The sequence below is a fragment of the Condylostylus longicornis genome, unplaced genomic scaffold, assembly GCF_029603195.1.
Source record: "Condylostylus longicornis isolate FDR11 unplaced genomic scaffold, ASM2960319v2 ptg000030l, whole genome shotgun sequence".
Lineage (NCBI taxonomy): Eukaryota > Metazoa > Arthropoda > Insecta > Diptera > Dolichopodidae > Condylostylus > Condylostylus longicornis.
The window spans coordinates 5647533-5662170 of NW_026577999.1; the positions used below are offsets into that span (position 1 = coordinate 5647533).

Consider the following 14638-nt stretch of genomic DNA (forward strand, 5'->3'; position numbering starts at 1 on the left):
ATTAAACTAATAATCAAAAATATGTGTATGTACATATGTTAGAGCATACAATATATTCGGAACATATATGTACATATATTGTACCTATTGTAAATGTGCGTGTATAAATATTTTTAGGATTTTTGCAAAAAAAAAAATGTTTTTAAAAACTTTTGTAAATTTTCTCATTTTAATGTTTATGAAGGGAAAAATTTTATTACAGTTTCTCTTTATATATTTACCTGCATACGTACAGACATATATTGTATGAAATTGGTACATTAAAAATATGATAGTATAAATGTTGTCATATAACGAACGTACTTGGTTGTAAAAAGAAGTATGGGTAATATCAAATAGTTAGCCATCTCAGTTCTCTGACCTTTAGATAAAAAAATTATTTCATAGGTGTAGATAGCATTCTACATAGCTGTGTATAGATTTTTAATTTGTATACCGGTCTTGCTCATAACATATACATAGTTCACTTATCGAGGTTCACCATCTGTGTCTCGAAATTGTCATGTGAACTACTTAAAATACTACCTTGATCGTAATACTAAAAGTAGAATTCTAGAAATCTTTATTATAAACAGGTTGTTACAATTTCATTAGCTTAATCAAATGATGAGGAACTGCAACACAGACGAATTGACAGACCTAAATAACTAATTAAACTCAGGAGCAGAACAAGGATAGATGTAGATCTAAGACTCAAACCTCAAATACGTTATCTTTATAAATTGAATAACAAATATACAATACCATGCGAAAATATAATTTATACCGGTAAGTATAATTTAATTATAATTCACCCGAATGTAAAAATGCAATGTAATTTCCACACCATTTTCAAAATTACTTTAAATTTAAAATTTGTTCATTTCATATTTTTCTAGTACGAGTATACACTTTTCCTTTTTTCTTCTCTCTCTTTTTGCCTTAAAAATAGATTTGGTGTCAAGGGTATAAAATCATAAAAATACATATAAAAAATTTGTAATATTTTTTTAAATTGTGCACATACATACACACATTCATACTTATTATTTATTTTAATTTAAATGATATTTTTAATGAAATTTATCAAAAAAAAAAAATATATAAAGAGAGAAAATTAAATATGCAATTTTAAAATATTTAGAGCGATAAGTACTCGGTTAAAAGTGGAAAAAAAATTTTTTTAGTCAAAAAAAAATTTAATAAAAAAAAATAATTAATTGACACATAAATTATACTTCAACCAGTTGTTGTAATACAAAATAAATTGTATATGTACTTTCAAATAAATTTTTAATTTAAGAACTTTCATACAGGCATACTTCCATTAAATAAGTAGACTCATTTTGAAAATTTATGTAAAAATAATTCAAAGAAATACGTGCGAGTGTAATGTGGGAAGGTATGTAAATAAACGCATAATAAATTAAAAAATAAAATTTATTTAAAAATTACGAATTAAATACAAGAACTTTTATGTTTTTTTTTCTAGAGCTATTGTAGTTGTTTCTACATAATTTCAAATGCTACAAAAGAACTTAAAGCAGGAATTAATTTTGATATGTTGTATACACAAATTTGTTCACCTTACTGTTAGCAACAGAATATTTATGTCAAATACGAATTTGGAGCTTATAATATTGGCAATATACAGATTATGACGCTGTCATACAACAATAATTGAATTTTTTGTTTTGTAATTGGAATGATACTGAACATGAAAATTCGACCGTCATTCAAATCATCATGTTTAATATGATCAATTTTGATTACAATCGCAACTATACACTAATTGCATTTGAGATATAATAGAGCTGATCTCAGCACACTGGTTGGAGTTCTGACGGGGCATTGCTTTCTGGGGAAAATGGGCAGGAGGCTTGAGATTGCTATGACGGATGTATGTCGTGGGTGTCGGGATGTGGCGGAGGTGGAGGATGTAGAGCATGTCCTCTGTGCCTGTCCGTTTCTGATGTGGAAGAGAAGGCGTGTCTTGGGGGCTTATTTTTATGATAACCTGGGGGACCTTTCCGAGATGTCTCTTGCGCGGCTTTTGGGCTTCGCTAGGGAGGTTGGCTGGTTTGGATAGGGGGGGTCTTGTGTGTCGAACTGCATGGGGGTTGTTGGGTGTTTTCTGGGGGTTGCCGATGGGCCTTTTTCTGTTGGCCTAGTGCATGGGCTTTGCGCGGGTGTACGGGTGGAGCGCCCCCTCTTACTACTACTACTACTATACACTAATTGAATTAGCCAGGATTACGTGAAGCCAAAGTCATTATGATTTATTTTTAATAAACTAACCATCAGTTAATAATTTGGATCTGGAGTACAATAGAGTCCAAGTTGCTGACGACTTGCAGTCAGGAATGATCAAAAAAATTACAAAAATTAAATACGCGGATTATTCAATAATAAGAATCACATTGGTCATATGTACCGTAATTTTTTTAAATGTTCTAGCTATCTTTCGATGTATTGATACAGATACTAACGTTTTCTCTTTTTAGCTAATTTTAAATTGTTCTCCATCAATTCAACCGCCTTGTATTGCGTGGAAATGATTGATTCACTCTTGAGTTCGAATTATTTGGTATAGTTCAACTTATATAGTAATTTTTGGAATTAAGTATAATTTAAGTTTAGGTTGATTTTCGCTATATATTTCAGGGAGTAGATACTCAAAAAAAAATTTTTGTAACATAACAATTAAATTTATGCTTTTTCTCTGTTAATGATGCTTAATTAATTTTTTTTTTAAATGCTTATTATATAACACTCATTACTGGATATCTGAAAAAATTATTCTTTATTTATATATATAAAACATACACATAAATTAATTTACATATTTATTGTGTTATTGCTATTAACATAATTATTTTTTTAAATAATTAAATTAACAATTTCAATTAATTTATTTTAAGAGGTCAATTGATTTTTGTATTACAAACAATAGGTGAAAGTGTATTATATATAAATTATATATGTATACATAAATGTATATCATGTATATATATGTTAATAATAACATATTTTATAAAGAAATTTTTTAACAATATTTTCAAACATAACTAGATATACATATTAATTTTTAATCGAATTTTGAAATTAAATTACAAAAAACTTATGAATGTTAAATAATATCGAAATTAATGATAATTTTAAACATAATGAAGCAATTAAATTTTTTAAATTAAAGTATTTTTTTTTTTAAATCGGAAATAAATTGTTTAAATAAATAAAATTATTACTTAATTTTGGATTCAATTTCTAGGCTAGATTTCAGTTAAAATTGAAAATCAAATAAATTTATAAATTTTTTAAAATAGAATGCTTCTTAAAGTACGACCAAAAGTAAAAATAAACTTCTTGTGAGGGTCTATTTTCTAGTACATAATTTACCCTACAATTTGCTCAGAGACCATAAAATAATTAAGTTGAGATATATAAGGCAGTTACAACACCGAAAGATGAACAACATTAGCGAGAAAAATATTTTAATATCGCTAAAATTTTTGTATGAACTAAAATTAATGCTCAAATGGTCTTTTGCTAACAATATTTAGATATACTCTCAAGTTGCCCATAGAAAGTATATCAGACTTACAATGAGTTGCCCATTAGAAAGCTTAGACTAATATTAGACTTATCAATATTCATTTTGTAAGAGCGACATTAATCTCGTTTTATTTAGACTGAGACTCTCCATATATTGCATACTCTATAAATTAGTCAATCGCTCAATTATAATAATTATTTGATATAATATAAAGACTATTAGACGGCATCGATCCTTAAACCGAAACGTTTCTGTTTCATACCCCGGTCCGAGCGCATATGAAAATTATATTTCATATTATTAAATACGAAAAAACAAAGTTAATATAAAAGTGATTACCCATATATCCACAATATTCGATATTGAAGCACCAACAAACATAAACAATAATATCAATAATCTTCAATATTTTTTTTATGTGAAGAAAAGCGGCAGGCTAGTCGCCACCCGTTTAATTAACTCAAAGGCTTATAAAACTGAAGCATGACTATAAATCAAAATGAAGGCCCTAACACTCCTTAGTGGAGTAAGGAATATAAAATTTTTATAAGTACTTATAATAAGATATTTTCAATATAAATTAAATATGATTTTAAATTATTAAAATTTTTCAGTAAATTTATTTTAACCTTCGTAAAATGAATATTTAAAATCAATTTTAATCAATTATACATTCATATTGTTAAAAATAGCATAAAAAAATATTTGGTCGGATTTATTTTTGTAAATAAAATTTATTAAATTATTAATAAATTTAGAACTACATTTAATTAAATTAAAAAAAAAAACTTTATATAGTAAATTTTTTTATTAATTTCAATAATCCCATTTTTTCATTTGACTTATCGTGAATTATTAAAAAATATATTTTTTTGTTAAATTTTATTTTTGTAATAATTTTAATAATTTATTTATTTTTATTTTTTATGTCACATAATGTACACAAATGAAAACATCGCCAACAGTGTATAGCATACAATATATTAGCGAGTATGTTTTTACACTGCATAATTCCATATAATATTAATAATGTAATTGTAAATTATTATTTAATTTTCATTTATTATTTATACATAAATTTTTCTTCTTTTATCTATATTCATTAGCTTTATTATTATTTGTTTTCAGCTGAAATTAATTTAAATATTTATTTTCTTTTATTTATTTATTTATTTTGTATATAAGTATAACAGATCATTTTTATTGTATTATTAATAACTTAATTATATTATTTATGAAAATCAATTGAATATAGCTATATATTTTATTTATTTTATTTGTTATTTACAAACACTTATTATGTACATATCATATAATATACATTTTTATATATATATTTTTTTTTAAATATTTATAATCACAATTTATATACAAATACAATATTACTTATATTAATATATTATAATTATATTCTATAATAATAATTTAATTTAATTAAATTGATAAACAGTATTATCTAAATTTATTTTTACATGTACATATATATTTTCCATTTTATTTATTTATTTATTCATTATATTTATTTGTATAATATTAATTATGTATACATTTTTATTATATACACCATGTACTTATTTCTATATTATTTCAAGTAATTTTTTATTATTTTATATTATTTCATTACACATATTATTATTATTATTATTAGCTATAGTAGATTAAATTTAATTTTTATTTTTGTTTAATAAATTATTTTTAATCATTTTAATATAATAATGATGATGATATACAATAATGATAATAATGTTGATTATGAACTAGAAATGTCATTATAATAATTATTGCATCAAAAACAAAAAAAGAAATATATAAAAATAGTTTTTTAAAAGAAAAATAACAAAAAAATAATGTTATACACACACGTAATGTATAACGTATAACGTAAATATAATATAGTAATTAATTGTAAAACCGACAGAATAAATAAAATGTCATCTATTATTACAATATGTGCATATTAAAAATGTATACAACATATGCAATTATTTCTATATTTTACCTACATAATACACATTTTACAAATTTTTAAAATCCCGTTAAAATTGCGCCGTTTTATAAATAAAATTATTTTTTTCATAATGACCTGAAACGGATGCCAAGAAAAAAACCAAAAAAAAAACTCATGAAACGAAAACTGTATGAAAAAATCTCGACGACAACATCAAAACATACAATTATAAAAATTAGAAAAACAAAAAATCTAAGTGAATTTGCATTAAAAGTGCAAAATGTGCTTATAACACAAAAAAAAATTAGGTTTTATATTTTAATTTTTTAGTTCAACTGCCTTTAAAATGCCCTAGAATTAATGAAACAATGTGATAAAGAAATATGTAGGTCTCAAAATATAAAATAAAAGCCCTAATTTTAAAATATTTCAAAAACAAAATTTTTTACAAATGAGTACGAAATTATTTTTTTTTTGGTTTTACTGTTGTAAACATAACGGCACCTTTATTATTTCATTTTGTTTATTTTTATTTTAATTTTTTTTTTTAACACAATTTTCTTACTTTTTTTATCTCTTCTTATTTTTTTCTCAATATTTCACTTTCGAGTAAATCAAATATTTTGTAAATTCAATTTTGTTATTAAACTTCACTTTATAATACATTTTTCTTTTTTTTGCAATAATAAATTTTTAAATAATTAATTCTTTAACTTCATTTTAATTAATTTATTTAATTTACTCTCATATATTATATATTTACTTTACAATAATTAACTTAAAAAAATAAAATAATAATGATAATTTAGAGCACAAACACACTACACTATAATAAATATTATAATAATTATGTATTTTTTATTATTGAAACAATTAGAAATTAAACGGTAATATTAACGGTGGCACGTAATATCGCGACATCGTCATTTTTTGAACTAAATCTCTACATAATATTATTATCGCATGCACCCAGCAGCACCAAGGATTATATGAAACAAAATGGAATTATTTGAAACATTTTGTTTTTGCATTTTTTTTTTTCAATTATGAACATTGAAAATGAAACAACCAAGAAGTATATAGGAATTTAAAAAGAACACATACACATTGTGAGTATGTGCGTATAATAAGTATAATAATAATTGTATTTGGATGTGAATCTAAAATATTATACCGTTTTTAATTTAATTCATATACAATATACAGTTATTTTCGAAAATACACAGAAGAAAATAATAACAAATACAAAATTGTTAAAAGAAGAAATGAAACAAAAAAAATGTTTCGAAGAAAAACGAAACGAAATGAATTTTGAAACGAAACATTTCCCCTTTTTGTTATCTTGTACACAAACTCTATTTTAATAAATAGGGGATGCTAACAATTTTACACTGTACTACATGAATAGAATCTGATTTTTACTTTACAGATTCAACGAAAGAGGGATAAATGTTTGTTTTTTCTTCACTTTTAAATTTTTTTTTTTTTTTTAAGATTTTTTCTTTTTTTATTGTTCTGTGATATTTTATTTTTTTTTTAAATTTTAAATATTTATGGTATACATATTTTTTTTTTTTTCGAAAACATATGATTTTTCAAAGAGTCACCACATGTTATTTTTGTATTGTTTTATTTTTTACAGAAATTTTATTTAACATGGTATTTTAATTCAAAGACTATAGGTACATAAAAATAACAATAGTGTGTTTATTTTGTAAATATATATATTTTTTATTGTATGTATATATGTGGGTATGTATTATCTGATATTATGGTAATATGGCAAGCAAGATCTTATTTACTTATTATATAGAAAATAAGAATACCAAAAAATAGGTATATAAGGAGTATTTTTTATGTTTCTTGAGAAATAAATTATGATAGAGTCAAATTAATTTTATAAAAATAAAATTTGTGCTGTACCAATGCAAAATATTGTATAGGTATTTTAAAGGACCAACATGCAGCAATTTTACGTGAATATTGTAGAAAACTAATTATACGAAATTATAAGAGAAATCTGCTTAACACTTTAAAATACTCGTATTTGAGACAAACAAAATGTATGCATGTTCTATAATAAATATCAAAAATTATTTTATGAATAATTTACATTGACCATAATTTGTAATTATAACAATATGGGAAAATTTTCCTATTTCATTCTTTAATATAATCCCATTGCTTTTAATTAAGGACCATATTATGTACATACTTTATTTATTATTTAAATTTAATTTCCAATTGGTATAGGATGGTAAAAATGTGTGACTTAATATTCCAACAAAAACGATGACAAATGAGGTTGTCATGGGAAGAGAAGAAAAATTATTATTCCAACACAACAACATTATTATTTCTCAATTTTATTAGATTACTCAATTTTAATAATTAATTTCAAATTTACGAAGAAATACAAGATTATACATAATATACAAGCAATAATACTATTATGTTAAAATAATAAGAAATGATAATGAATGCACAATTGAGCATAATAATAATAATAATGTTTTTAGGAAAATTGATTGAATCTGACAATTAAATAAAATATGAAAAATAAAAAAAAATATGTAAAAGAGGAAGCAATAAGTATAAAGCTTAAAAATAAAATTAAAATTAAAAAAAAAAAAAAAATTAATTTTTTTTTACGAGAAAAACATATGCCCGCATATTGGGACCATAAAAGTGATCGGGGGAAAATTTTTTTTTTTTTCCCTTTGGTCGTCTGTTTGAAATTTTTATGTTCTTAATTCTTATTATTCATTTCCCGTCCCTTTATTTTATTTTTTTTGGAAAATGATTTTTTATGATTGGTGATGGCTTGATTATTATACAAGATAAAAAAAATAATTTCAAAAAAGTATGCACACACAATGATCAAAAATTCATATTAATTAATTTAATTTTCCATTGATGGTACTTGCAATATGTACGCAATTGTATGTAGAACGCACGTGATATTATTAAATATAACATATGGGTACTCTTAAACATTCATTTAGTTATACAATTTTCTTTATTTAATTTCTTAAATTAAAAAGGAAGGGGTTATATTTTTTTCTTCATAAAATAAATTTTTCGGTATACAACATAAAATTTTCTTCCGGAAATTTTTTTTCGGATGCCTTTTTAATTTTTCCTATTTAACAAGAATAATATTAATTTTATTATTGTATACATAATGTAGTGAAATTGAACAAAGATCTATAATGTTGAAATTAACATGGAAAATTTAACACTAAACAGGTAAATTGCTTGCAATTCCTGCACGAAAAATTCAAAAGTATCAATCGAAATCAGATTATTTAATAAAAAATATTGATAACTTAAAAAAAATTAGCGAAACTTAAATTCTACAATGTTCCAATCATGCTCCAATACATAGTAAGCATCTTAAACTCTAACATTATCTACATTATTAAACGTTGATCCAATTTTTGTTGTATATGCGACGATAACTTCGCCAATAATCTAAATCATGAACTTAAATCTAAACAGGCAGCTTACAATACGTATAATTTAAAAAAAAATATCCATAGTTGTAATGAATCCATAATTTATTTTTAGTCCTTAAAACCATAATTTTGGATTTTATTCTATTATTCTTTTTTGTTAACCTTAAACAAAAAAAAAAAATTTAGATTTATAAATAGAATTTTAAATTTAAATTACTTACTTATTTCAATTTCATTTGATGTTTTGAATCCAAAGATAAATCCACAGAAAAATCCAAAGATACAAAATTCACTCGTACTATCTATGAATACCCAAATTATGTATACATCTGCGCAATATGATATATGTTTTCTGCCATATATGGTTTAAAATTGATATTTGAAATTTTCATATTATTATTGTTGTTGTTGTAAGATTTTAAATTAGAATAGCGGTACTATTTAAAAAATTCTTTTGAATTTTTTAAATAAAAAAAAAAAAAAACAAACAACCTTAATAATCTCTTAAATTAAATATAAACATAAGAATAGGGAACCGGGTCGTATATAAAAAAACAAAAACCAAAAAATGCATAAGAATGAAAAAAAAAATTAAAAGGCTATGACACTAATGTAATTTGAAATCAACATAAATGGTTTTGTAATGCTGTACAATGTCATTGTTAATATGTTTTGATATGAGGCCAGAAACACACATGCATGCACGCATAGCAATATTGTTTAGCGTACATTTATAAATATTTACGAGAGTACCTTATTTTGAAATATTAAACCCGCTTGAGTAACAAATCCATCAAAATGTCTCCTTTTTTTTTTATTTTTAATATTTTTTATAATTCGATTAGAGTGCAGTTGAATATTTAGCGTATGCATAATGAATTCTTTTGATATTAGAATATAGAGCGTGTTGTAGACTGTTAAATGGAATGCAAGTCTACAAGATTTTAAATTATTAGGAATGACGTAAGAAAATTAAAAATTACACGTAACGGAATTAATCTTATTTTCTATTACTTAAGAAATAAAAATAGTCTTTAATACGGCAAATTTAATTTAGCTGCAGAGCAGTTATTTAGATTTTATTCTTGAGTTTTTAAGTGTCTATTAGAGCTCTGTCCGTACATACTGGCGACAAGTTGAAAACGCTTTGAACTTAATAATTTATTAACTTTGGGAAATTAAATAAATAAGTTTATCAAACGCAAGAGCCGTGGCACTGATTCTTACAATTTTAAAAATAATTTTAAATTAACATAGCCGGAAGTAACAGCATACTATGCTGCAGAGCATAGCATAAAGAAATAGGAGTAACTTTTCATAGAGAGCAGTTGGCATTGCATAAGGATTTATCAAAAGGTCATGAATCTCAAATTTTTACCCTACAGGTACTCATCGTATTGGGGAAATATAGAGTTTAAAGCATTCGGGCACATTGTGTCCTCCTCTGAGTGCGGAACATTTCATTTAACATCCTCCTGATAGCTTCGAGCACCCTGTGAGGTTCACGAGCGAGAATACACACTCTCCCAGATATTGTGCACCTACTCAGATCTCCTAATGAGTCTTGCAGAATCTTCGAGTGTCCACTTTGCAAGATCAGCCTACTGAGGTGCACCTAGGTCTGCCGTACCTCAACAATTGAGAATTTGCACTCGACTTCACACAACAATCTCTTACGCAAACTTCCTTAATCGCTTCTGGCCATAGTCTCGCAGAAACTCTTTTGGCAGCCGCAACCCTGAGTGACTTCCCTTGCGCTTTGCACGCTTCTCTTTGATTCCTTTTTTAGTTACCAGTGAACAGTATGGAAATCAGCTACCTCATTTGCTTCTACTCCCACAAGACTTTCACTTCCAGCACAGAATTACGCAGATGCACTTACTTAATTCATTGAGCTTCTCACAACAGCACCACACTGCCGCAAATAAGGTAAACAAAATTTTTAACTCTCAAAATAAGTTAAATTATTTGAGACCATGCGATAGTTTTTAAGTACCGCACACTTTGACCCAACTTTTTACTTCATTATTCCGTTCTGCTCATAAGTAAAAATAAATATTGTAATTATTACTACGGAACTTATTTTTAGCGTAAAAAAATCTTTTTAAAGACGCACTCATAAACCACGGATAGAAGGTTCATAATTTAAAAAAATATTATACGAGTATGCATATTGTGTGCATAAATTTGTATCTTTTGAAATTATTTACGTCTGCGGGTCTAGATAATATATAGGGTACTTCAGGGAGTTGAAAATTTTTCTTCATTGTAATGATTCATGAGTTTAACAAATAGTTTCTCAATATTTTATCTGAAAAAAAATCAAAAAATAATTAGTAACAATATTGCGTTACTCATATACAACTCTAAGACTTTTGAGACTATCGTTTAACCGAGTTTTGAAAAATTATATAAATTCTGTAGTGAAAAGAAAAAACAACTTAATATATTATAATCAAAAAATGTAAGCATTTTTCTTCTTGTATGGTTTTGTCAAGCTACATTTACAATTAAAACATGAGATTTTGTTGGAAAATTAAGGTCATATAATAATATTATTGGCGCTCAACTGAATTTTTAGCACTATACGGGTTGTTATGAAAGGTTACAAGAAATTGGCAAACTTCAAGTTTTTTTAAAAAGTTGCCAAAATTTTTCTTTAAACTTCATCTTTTCTTTCTTTTATTTATGAAGATCATATTACAATCGGAAAATGATCTTTCTCACATCATTTACACGCTTTATAAAAAAATTGCCATAACATTATTTTACTTCCATATAAAAAAAAATTTTTGACTTTAATTATGATCTTCAGCATAGCACGAGCAACCGTAAAAGAAAAATTTTTCTTAATTTTTATATTGAAGTAATTTTCTCGGCTGTTTTCTGATAAAACTCTTTGACTTTGAATTCTGCAAATTATTTATTTTAATGTTTATACATTTAAATTAAAAAACTTCCAGTTCGACTTTTTCGGATTTCGTTCCAGTTCGGGTTTTTGGCTAGAGCCTAGAACATGCTAGAATTTCTGCCTGGAAAACCCCACAGCGATCAGGAAGCCTAATCGATAACTCTTTCTCCAACTCCTCGGAGAAGACTCCCGCCCCCGTATCATCGACAGTTCTAGAGCCATCCGTATTGTTGGACAATCCCTCATGCATGTATGGCCCTTCCGCACTCCAATCCCTTCTTTGTGGTAGCACAACCCCGTAGTCAATCCTCCAGTCAGTATAATATATTATGGCACCCCAAAGCCAAACCTAATGTCTCTAGGCCGCATTCCATATTCTCCCAGAATTCTATTGTGTGCATATTCCCTGTTTGTCAATATACCTATCGCCTGGAGCCTCAAGGAACACCTTGCAGCCATCACTTTCACCTGCTCACTCACCGTATCCAGGCCGAGAATAGTATCCAAACCCAAATTAGGTGCGGTACACAATGCACAAGTCACACCATACGTCAAAATACGCCTAGCCACACACCCATACACCCAGTAAACCAGCCGAGGGCTTACATCCCAGTGCCTACCAGCCGTCCCCTTGCAGGCAAATTGCGCATTCGTGGCTCTTCTTAACCTCTCCTCTATGTTTTCCTTCCACAGCAGCTTACTATCTATTATTACGCCCGGGTATCGTGCGCAGTCAGTTAAGCCCAGTTCGAACCCCTCCACCTTGGGCAGGACAAACCTGGCCACTCTCCTCTTCCTCGTAAACAATACCAGCCCTTTTTTGCGGGTTTCACAGAGAAGTCGCACCCAAACGCCCAGCATTCAAGACCCTGCTGCATTGCCACATTTATTACTTCTAGATACCCGAGACCAAAATAGCCACATCATCCGTATAAGCAACAACCCTGCAACCGCTGCCCTCTATGAACCTAAGATTCAGTCACTACAGCCCTCGTAGTAAGCATCTGCCCTATCTATCTGATTATAGCTTCCCATGCCCCTACCTCCTCAAAAACCCTTACGATAGCTTATAAGGTTTTTTAGACTAAAATTGTACTTTTGTAGTACACAGCAAACCTCAATTTTTAACAACAATAAATATTTCAAGTGTACTTACCCCATCTGCTATAATCGGGAATAATAAAATCAAAATAACATTTTTATAGATTATGAAACGAACTAAAGAAGAACATAAATTAAATTTATATGTGAATTAATGGATGTCAAACCATGGCATTAAAGTTGCCATATATCTTAAAAAAAGAATTAAAAATTAAGAAAAATATGTAAAAAAAACTGAAGATTTATACTCTTCCACCTTTCTTCAAAAAAAAAATTTAATAGGGTAAAAGATTACTTCATCCTCACTATATTATATAAAGAAAACTAGGAGCATATGGTATATCATATATATTGTATGTAAGGAAAATGATTTTATAGCCGCGCACATGCATATTTCCATATTCATACTAATGATATGATAATCTTTTGCATCCTATGTACACGATATGAAATTATGAAAAAAATTATTAATAAAATTTTAATGGAAAATGATTTAAGCTAATTAAAGAGATGATCATTAGAGTAAAAGAGTGTGCACAGGAGTGTTTCTTTATGCACAAAACAATATAAAAATGAATTGAAATTAGTATTCGCTCGCCTTAAATAAGCAAAAATAATAAGCCCTTGTAAAGAATACTAAAGAAATTAACAGACAATGTAAAAATAACATTAATAACAAAAAAAAATGATTTTTGTGGTTATTTTAAGATCAAATGGTGCGCTTTCAAAAGACAAAAAAAATTTATTCTAAATTGGGTGGAAATTCCAATAATGCATATAATTATTCCAACTATTTTATGTGGCGGGTTCTTAAATGATATTTTTTCTATTTAAAAATCCATTTGTTCTAATCTGTAAACTTGATTAAATTGGAAAGGATTTCTTTACATTTTCCATCATGTAATATGATTTGACATTTAATTTTTTAATTCTCTTCAAGAATATTCTATAAATACGCTAAAGGCGTGCATTTAAATTCAAAATTTAAGTACATTAATCTATTGAGAACTTTGACGAAATCAAACTTTTTTCTAAACATGGATTCAAACTAGGATACTTTTAAAAATCATTTCTAATTAAATAATGTCCTTATTTAAAAAAAAAAAAAACAAAACAAGTTTTAATTATAACTAACGCCAGCTTTTAGCACTATAGGCAGAAAAATCGAATTTAATTTTCGGATGTTCGTGGAATGCCTATATAAATAAATGTATGATTCGGAAAGCACGAGCTTAGACTTATATTGAATAATGTTTTAGGCTGAAATACATGCTAAAATGATCGGGTCTGAGAGTAAATTTAAAAGGCGGATAGAGAAATCACACCATCACTCTCGGATAAGAGAGCAGCATCGCCTGTTGTTTCGGAGTTGTGTAAGCGAATAAAGCAAGGCTCATTTGAATGCCGAACGCAATAGGGAATTTCCGAACTAAATTTCTCCTGAGTTGTTGCGGAAACACCAACCCATCCCTGTATGTGATCCCATCAGAACAACCTGTTGATTTCTGCCGACTTCAAACGACTGCAATTAAGGGCAGACTCTGCGCTCTGCTTCCTCAAAGCTTGAGAGAATTGATCAAATCGGATTCTTTCTGGGTCCTTCACTATAGGCATAAGCCGGTAGAATATTGCGTACGTAATATTTTTTGAGTAGATTCAGCCGGAACGATGAGAAAACGGCAATT

The 14638-nt window shown here is 26.9% G+C and overlaps 1 long non-coding RNA gene across 1 annotated transcript in view; it reads right to left on the reverse strand.

Annotated features, from left to right (window-relative positions):
- Positions 1 to 6395, reverse strand: part of LOC129608004 (uncharacterized) — a 43134-nt gene extending 36739 nt beyond the window's left edge. Inside the window, exon 1 of the long non-coding RNA XR_008696863.1 lies at positions 5988 to 6395. This is a non-coding gene — a long non-coding RNA (uncharacterized LOC129608004). The remainder of the gene's footprint in view (positions 1 to 5987) is intronic.
- Positions 6396 to 14638: the final 8243 nt, after the last annotated feature.